The 8,986-nt window shown below is 38.5% G+C and overlaps 1 long non-coding RNA gene across 1 annotated transcript; it reads right to left on the bottom strand.

The window, feature by feature from the left end:
* Positions 1-2,632: 2,632 nt before the first annotated feature.
* LOC139125468 (uncharacterized) lies at positions 2,633-8,774 on the bottom strand. The gene is made up of 3 exons (XR_011550231.1): positions 8,684-8,774; positions 4,558-4,719; positions 2,633-3,872 (listed from the first exon to the last, which is right to left on the bottom strand). It is a non-coding gene; the product is annotated as an uncharacterized lncRNA (long non-coding RNA).
* Positions 8,775-8,986: the final 212 nt, after the last annotated feature.

Consider the following 8,986-nt stretch of genomic DNA (forward strand, 5'->3'; position numbering starts at 1 on the left):
CTCCCTAATACATACTGATGACCCACGGTGTCCACTCAAGTCTCACTTTGATTATAATATTGTTTTGATATATAAAAACTTAAAATTAGTATTCAGCAATCCCTCCCCCATGTCCAAAAACAGACACTATTAAACATAATAAAGAATACAGATGCATTCCGGGAGCAACACATAACACGCCCCGGGGGAACGTAAAAATTAGAAATTTCAAAACCAAAAATACATTTCAAACAAATGTTAATTCGCACATACACTTTCCACAGCCATTCCATAGTATTAAAAAATCTAGCCTATGTAAATAACCTCTAGAGTGCGCCTCCAACTCTGCGTACCGACCCACTCAAGAGTTCTAATCTCTATGCACGTGAAAATAAATAATCGACAACAGATGGAGAAAATTATACACACTCAAATATGACTTCAAACAATCCTCAGTTCCCGTTGATACTGTGCAGCATACTCACTGATTACAGCAAATATTGTGTGTGCTCAGACGAAGAAATAGTGTCACTTCATGAGTAACAATTATCACTATTCGCTCTGTGTACTCGAACTTCAAGATCTAAACTGGACAGACAGTTGTCGTGAATAATTCTCCTCATTCCTAGGGAAATTTTCAGTTCTTACCCGGATTTCTCAAAACTATCATCGCTTGATCCTCTCAAACTCAACATTAAATAAAGAAGGGAGTTTCCTTGTTTGTTGATTTAACTGAATTTTATACCGCTTTTGATTTCTACGCACATCTAAATAGATAAAACGGACGCATGTAAATATACACAAGTTGGCTAAAAGTTACGTGATTTTAGGAAAAAAACTGCCTCATGCTTCTCAGAATGTGTTTTTATTTTACTGTGCGATCAGCACGGAATAATGGACAAAGTCGTCGTACACTGTTGTATCAAAGATCGAATGCAGCGATCTATATCTTGTTGTACACTGCTGTGTCACGGACGAAATTGCATTCACGTTGGCCTTTGTTGGAATTACGTTCGCTTTGGCACAATTTGTAAAGGCATTTACTCGTGTAAGTTACTGGTTTGGAACTTACTACCCAAATATTCTTGCGGAATACAGACTTTTGAACTAGGGCTTCCTGTCTACAACGGTCTCGTTTCAACGAAATGACCTTTGACCGCACGTGGCCGTTAATATTGAAGGCAAAGACAGGCAAATTGGTAAGTAAGTGAAAGTACAGCCATAAGCTTTCGCTATTTGTTACAACTGTACCATTGCGACAAAGACTAATGAACTGTTTAACATATCAAACGTGTACCAAGTAAATTTGAAGTTAACAGATAGCGACATATGTTTGTATGAGTGGGAGGTATCATCAGATTAAAAGTGTGTTTATAATAACAACAGCCGGCAAGGTCGTTTGGAATTTTCTGTTATACAAAAAGTTCCCATAGTGTATTTTCAAGCTGACGAACTCTATGGCTTGAAATTACTCCATCGAAGTTTTTTGTCCTCAGCTACGAATAATAGTTAAGGATCTGTGGAGTTTCCTGGGCTGTGGATGATTATTTATACCAGAAAACTCATGTTGCTATGTGTTCACACAGGATTGCATCTCTTTAGAAGACGGGACACTTTGGGATAATGCCTGGGTTTCAACTTGAAACAAACGCCACAATCACAATGTATAGCGCCCCCACACGGCTGCATTCATGAGACGTCACTTTAATTGTCAGTAAATGAATCGCACATCACAAAACCAGAGTACTGTTTAAGATGTTTTATTACATAAATTCTGTCACAAGCCTGTACATATGTAAGTTTAGGAAATATGTTTTAAAAACTTCAACTTCCGAAATAATTTACCAAAAAACAGTAATAAAAATCTACTCGATAAAGTATGACTTCTGTCACGGTAAAGTGACAACGTAGAAGACATACACAGCATTCGCATAACAAGAAACAGGTATACAAACAAACAAACAAACAAACAAACAAACAAATAAAATGTAAACTAAGGGTCTAACTCCTCTGTTATTGTACTATGTATTATTGTACCATTAACTCTAGATCTGTCAACCCTGAATTTTCCAATGTAGGGTTAATTTAGGTACGTTACCAGAAACGCAAGTGAAACTTATATCATACCACTCAGTTATCTAAGTTTACCTTTGCAAGCTAAACCTGGGTGATTTTTAAATCATCACATGAAACCGCAGCGTCATTAATACTCTTATAAATAATTATCGCAATTTGTCATCCGATATTCAGCCACCAGTCGAAGACAATATATCGGTCTGAAGCAACATTGTAGAGAAAAATTGTTGCTACAGTACTTTTGTGTGAATCAAGGTTAGCCATTTTCACGGCTGTGCACATATCTGTATGGATTCTGAGGTGAACATGAGAGTGTATATTGGTACGTGTCTACCCTAGATGAGTATTTGGATAGAGGGAACCGTTCATATTTCTACAATTCACACAATGGAAGAGCCTGACTTAGTACAAGGTAACATCCATTAAGTTAATATTGTTGTTAATTTCGGCCGCATGCTTGAAACTGGATACATCCATAGTTATGCATTGTTCAATTGTTACGACAACATAATAATTTTTCTTTATCTTTATATTGGCGCACTCCTGAATAGATCAAAAATATCACTCACTCTATTAATAAACCATACTATACATTTCTTGCATCTTTTCAATATTTAAGAAAGGAGAAGTTGTGGTTACCGTAAAGGGTCATGAGGTGTGAAAAATAGTTGACAAGACCTATCTGCTACTATACAATTGTTTATTTTTCCTAACGTTTCGGTCAATGAATATGAGAATAAGCCTTTACTAGTCAATGCAGATACAAAATGTAATTTTCGTCCCTTTTTCCATTGTGCCTGTATACCCTCTGATGAAGGTCGTCCGTGTACGTACAAAACAGTGCACTCCTTACATGTAGACAGTGTGTTGACAAGCAACATTATTGATGATTGAACACGTTTTGGATGTTGAATAACGCAAAACAGAGGGAAACAATCATTGAGCCCTGTAGTATCTTTGCAACAATTATAATGAAGGTTTGTCCCTGTACAATTTTTCTGAGAAATAGTCAGCTACTATAGGTTCATACGATTACATGACATTGTGAACTATCAAATCATTCTACTAAAAGTTTTCAAGAAATTGTGTCTGTTTGATAGATGACATGAATAACCATTATCTACAACATTAAACATTCTTAATCCCAGCTAATCGTCGTGTTGTCGCATCTTTCATCTAAATAGGCATCACCCTAACTGTAATTCACTAATGAATAGGTTGCCATGGAAAATATTTGAACAATTTGAGATCTGACTGTACTCAGCTAGGTTTCCATTGTTTGAAACTTAGCTATATTCCCGTGTACTCTGTTAAATAAGAATCAGAGATGGTCACATGTTGCATCATTCATTGCTCTTCTCTTATCATGTCTTGTACAGTCACCTTCTTTGTCTGACGTAGGAAGGAGGTCGTCTCTAAATCTGATCCAATCAGATTGGGGCTGTGGCCTACCCTTGCACACTACCCTGTTATCATGCATACAGTTTCTGAATTAATCTGCGTAAAACACACTTCAAAGCCATGAACTATATATGATCAGCTGTTGAAATGAGTTAATCATTTGCAATGATATTTTGCGCCAAATATTGCCAGTATCAGTCCGATAAACGTCATTGTCAATGCGACCTTTGACCTCCAAGCGCCGCTTTTATTACACAGATCACCTTGACAGCAATAACGACAACTCCATACGTTGTATTTTGTATCACAGTAATAATCTACTGCCAACTTATCCTTCTCCTTAATACAGTCGTCAAAGGAGTGTTTATCGAATGAACCGAAGCAATCCTTTGTTATCTTGAGTTTGCCTGTGTCACCTGAGAAAAGACGCAAAGGAGTGAGTGAAATTCTGAGTGTATGAGTGAGTGAGTTCACTGGGTGGGCGAAAGTGAACGAATATAACTGGCCGAGTGGATGCTATCACGGACACACAGGCTGACAAACCGACTGAGATGTAAGCATTGCAGGCAAGTCAACATAAAGGAACCCACTGGTATTATATTTGCTTTCCATTCCTACAACAATCCAGGCGAACGGCTCCATAATTATCGTGGTGTTTTCACCCTAAGCAAAGGGGACGTTGATGTGAAATAAGTAAATAAATAAACTTAATCATGACATTTGCGTGAAAGGGAACCACCATCAGTGTGGTAGCTTTTTACTTGAAGGTCTCCGATAAGGTGTTAGAAAAATAAACGGGGGTTTTCGTAAACAAACCCTCATAAAATAGGGTACCTCAGGTGGTTACTTTTTGTTTTGTTATATTTTTTAATTTATTTCAGATTATTCAACAAAAAGCAGCAAAATTCGGCACATTTATGCTTAATTTTTGAAAATGAGATATAAAGTTAAGGGTCGGAGGTTTTTAAATTGGGTTCGTCGGGTTACGGGAAACGTATATTTTTATCTATTTGTCTTAACCCTCACAATGCTTTGTAGGCTTCAATGACCCCGGCCTTGGGGTGTGCAAAATTCACTGTAAATCATAACTAGCCTTCTTACTGTTGTACTCAACCTGAGTAGAGCAGGTATCATAATTCTCATAGAGCGGCAGAAAAGTGTCGTCACATGTCGTTTCCTCCAGACACTCTGAGTTGTTATTGGCTGTGGGTGGCATTTGACCGTCATACTGTTTCTTGCACATGTAACACTTTAAGCTGTACACTGAAAAGCAAAATGTGGAATGGATTGTCATCAACAGACGACGAAGAACGGCGGCTGATATTATGACCATATTCTTTTATTTCGGGTTTTCATCACCACAACTCAGTTACTGCCTTGGATATTATGACGTATTTTACCTGGCTCCACCTGACACGACGTGTAAGAAAGGTGTAACACGAGGTGACATAAAGCTGTTCATTTTTAACTCAAAGATAAAATAAAAATAAACGTTTTTGGCGGTGCCGATCAGTACCATGACCACAGTCAGAGAAACTATACACACTTGTTAACAGCTTTAAACGAAGTGTCATTCTGGTATGACGAGTTTCATAAATTTTAAAATTGTCAGCGTGAATGACTTCAATGCGGCCTTGGAAACTGTCATGGTCAAAATTAAAGGACCTTCACTAAAAGAAATTGTCGACATAAAAATCCATCTCCGGGATCTAGATAATTGTTATCAGAATTTACGTCACATATTTTGCAAACGTTCCCGGCTGACTTATTTGGTGACTATATTACAGCAAGAAATCAACAATTAAATCATACCAGTATATAATGTGTCACTTTCTGAAACATTCGTGAAATCTGGATTCTAATTTAGCTAGTTCTACCGATAAATAGTGAACACATTATAAAGACGTACAGGAAATGTAGGTCAAGCAGAAGTCGTTTTCAACCATATACCACATATTCCCTTTGCTCATTCTATATTTAGTGTATTAGTAACACTCTAAGAACACAATCAGACACAAATACAAGAAGATATACCAATAACTGATGCCATTGTTTTGAACAGTGTAACTATGAAGAATAATGCACTGATCCCTAGGTCAGGTCTTTAGAAATCAGAGCCTCTTCAATACATGTCACCGCAGGTGACAAGATTCACTGATAACTGAAGCCGTATACCAAGACCCTTTCTATTCATATCACAATAATCATTCAGTTATGCAGTCGTGTTTCACTCTCTGCAGAAACCTGTCACCTTATTTGACCAGCAAATATACTACCCACAGAGACTCCTCAGGCTGCGTGTAATTCATCCTTGCGCGTCAACAAAGGATCCTAACAACAAACAGGTGTTGTGTAGGAGCAGGATTTCAAGAGTGAAAGCTGAACATTTACAGTATAAGACAAAAATTACAAATTCAAACAAAATCGTTTGGTATGATCCATGATTTTTCAAATGGCACTCGCATATTATGTCAATACCAACTTTTAAAAAAAATACACGAATTAGCATTGTTATTGATTTTATATATTTTACAAGGATTTTTGCCGAATGATGAGTAGAATATCACGGACGAGTTCATAAGTGTGTTCATATTGATTTTTAATAGCATTTTTTTCCCTAAGGGTGAACTATTATTGTCATGTTTGTTTTACAAGTGACAAAAAACTACTTGACAAAACGTTCAAATATCACATCAAAGATTGTTAAATTGTGAATTGCAAGTCCGGGATGATCGGGCTCTGGGACAAACTAGTTTTAATTTTGTTTAAAAAGTGTAGCAATTCTTATTTTGTCCGCAAAACAACATAAAACGACTCTATAAAAACAAATAATTACGGTCCATTGTGCACGAGTTCCAATAAGTTGGAAATACGCTTATGACTGGGATACCTGCTGACTGTGACTGAGTTGGGTCATCACCACAGAACCGATGGGAAACCATAGGATTTCTTGATAGTTTATTACGACACTGACTTAACTTCCAAAATAATAAGTTGATCTTTGAATAATTCAGCCTATTGCTGCTCTATCACCGACTACCAATACGACCAATCTCCAACTCGTGTTAACATTTGACAGTAATGACAATAATTTTCAACATTTTTCCGTCAGCCGTCGACTGTTACTGTTCAAACTGTGAACTTTTGATCTGTAACATGTTTAATGTGCTTTAAGCCAGAGAGCAGAAATCAAATTCAAGTCCGCGACGGCTTACAGCGAGCGTGACAGTGCGTCGCGTATTGAAATACCGAGTCACTGACAAAAACACTGAGCTCGCACACAGCGCAGCACGTCACTTAGACTCTCCACAGTCGCTGTGCCTTGTTTTGTGCGCGCCAAGGTTGGGCCTGCATTCGAACGCTACGCTGTGCAGCTGTGAGCACGCGCTGCCAGACACAGCGACTGTCCGTTTTTGCAAAGGTATGAATATTCATAAGGGTAGTGACCTCAAAAGAAACACCTATCAAACTGGGCGGAAAGAATATTACACTATTAGCCAGTAGACCTATATATGCTGTATGTTATTATTTTTCATTTTTGATTTTATTTGGCTATGGTACTTGTCATTTTTGTTTGATTAACGGATGTGTGGAGTTCTGTAAAGTACCCGGATCAGGCAGAAATCCAACCGGTCGCTTGCAAGAACGTCCAGACCCTGGGATTCGCGTCGCGTCTCTGAAGGGCGCGCGCGTGTTCCAACTGACTGACACTGGGAAGAACGCGAATCGCAGGGTCTCTGCCAGACTACACGTCACTCTGAAAGGCCTGTGTCGGCGTCATCTTGCTAGGAAATTTACATACTAGATTGCAATTTCAATGAAAAGCAAAAGGCTTTGACTCTCAATACTCCTCTTACAGCCTTAAACAAACTTGATCCCAGGGATCAAGTCGTTGGCCTTTAAGAGAATAAAACATTTGCGTAATACAAATTCCGGGGGCCCGTCGTCTTTCGCGTGGGTAATTTTCTTAAATTTTGACGGTTTTCTTAGATTCGTTGATAACATAATGAAAATAATAGACTCCGCGACACAAAGAACCTCCACGAGTCGGCAATAATGTGATTTAGCGGTACCCTTTTAAAATATGGCTGTTACAACCATAGAATGCAAATATTTTTTCTGTTAAAAGTTTCATATTTCTGGCATGTCCCTGTACAACAGATTTCTTACAAGGCATTGCATGTTTTATTGTGTCTAGCTAACAAATTGGTAGAATTTGCGATTAACTACGGTAATTTGCGATGTTAAACTTTGGGTATGGGGTAAGGTTTGGTCATATTTCACAAAATGTGTACAAGATATATCATATTACAGTATGTCATCTTAACGAAGAATAAATTGCCTTTTTAATGATATCAAACAACTGAGGTAATGTTAAAAAATAAGCTCAGCAGATGACTTACAAGAACGCAGATTTGAAGAAAATGTATGTGGGTCGCGAAATCGCGATTTTGCGGTACACTTCAAAACATGACCATAACAGCTACTGCACCTCTGAAAAATACAAATTTGTAATCCTCTGGGGATCACGTAGACCCCCTCCCGCCGCCCGCCCACGGCCTATAACGCCCTCGGCAAGCCTCGCCCTTTGATTTTGGCTCTCCTGTCGCCCTTGCCTGTTAATAAACGTTGATAGTCAGAGCTTGGCCCTTTATGAAAAGTAGTAACTCAACATGCAGACGAGCACATAGCTCCCTTTAACGGTAAGCTTTATTATGCTGAATAGTAATTATTATGAACTCGAGGTCACTTGCATGATGAAAGGCTGAGTCACACGGAAATGAGTTATTTTCGTTACGCATAGTGTAGTATATCCTATGTAACCACGGAGGTATGATCTAATCTATATCATGATTGACTATTCTAACGTGTGAATCGAAACCAAAATCGTCACCTTAAGCTTGCAGCTGCCTTGCCTTTTCTAGCAATGGACATTTTGTGTATCGGCTACTGAAGACACGTCCCGCCATATCAAATGAAATTGTCACACCCAGAGAATGCAGTCAGCCCAAAGGAAGGAAGAGACTGATGCAGAAAACCTAAAATCGGACTTTGAAGCCGCCATACTGCGATCAACAGAAACACATAGATCTGATATTCTGTGCTGATTCATGACACATGATGATGTGGGAACGTTGGTTTTCCGATGTGATTAAACCGTCACGTCGAGTGTAGGCGGCGCATATTGCCAGTGAAACAGTATAAGTAACAAAACCTTGACACTTACCACAAGGAGGTGCGACAAACATCATCATCAGGGTTAGGTATACCTTCATATTGTAGACAGTTCGTGTACACTCTAAAATAGGAGACATTTGCTGAAGTCATGACCTTTTGTATTTGCCAATCGCAGAAGGGCATTTTTCATGAATATTAAAATTTGTGAATACGGAAGTGAACTTACGATTTTGCGGGAACGAGCCCATTGGCAACTTTCGGCGGAGTTTTTTAACCCCAGTTGACAGATATTCGGTGTCTTTCGAATGAAAATATCTCCAAACTGATGTACACTTTAAAATGGCAGGTTTGG

This window comes from Ptychodera flava (genome assembly GCF_041260155.1).
Source record: "Ptychodera flava strain L36383 chromosome 3 unlocalized genomic scaffold, AS_Pfla_20210202 Scaffold_25__1_contigs__length_14229661_pilon, whole genome shotgun sequence".
Taxonomy (NCBI): Eukaryota; Metazoa; Hemichordata; class Enteropneusta; family Ptychoderidae; genus Ptychodera; species Ptychodera flava.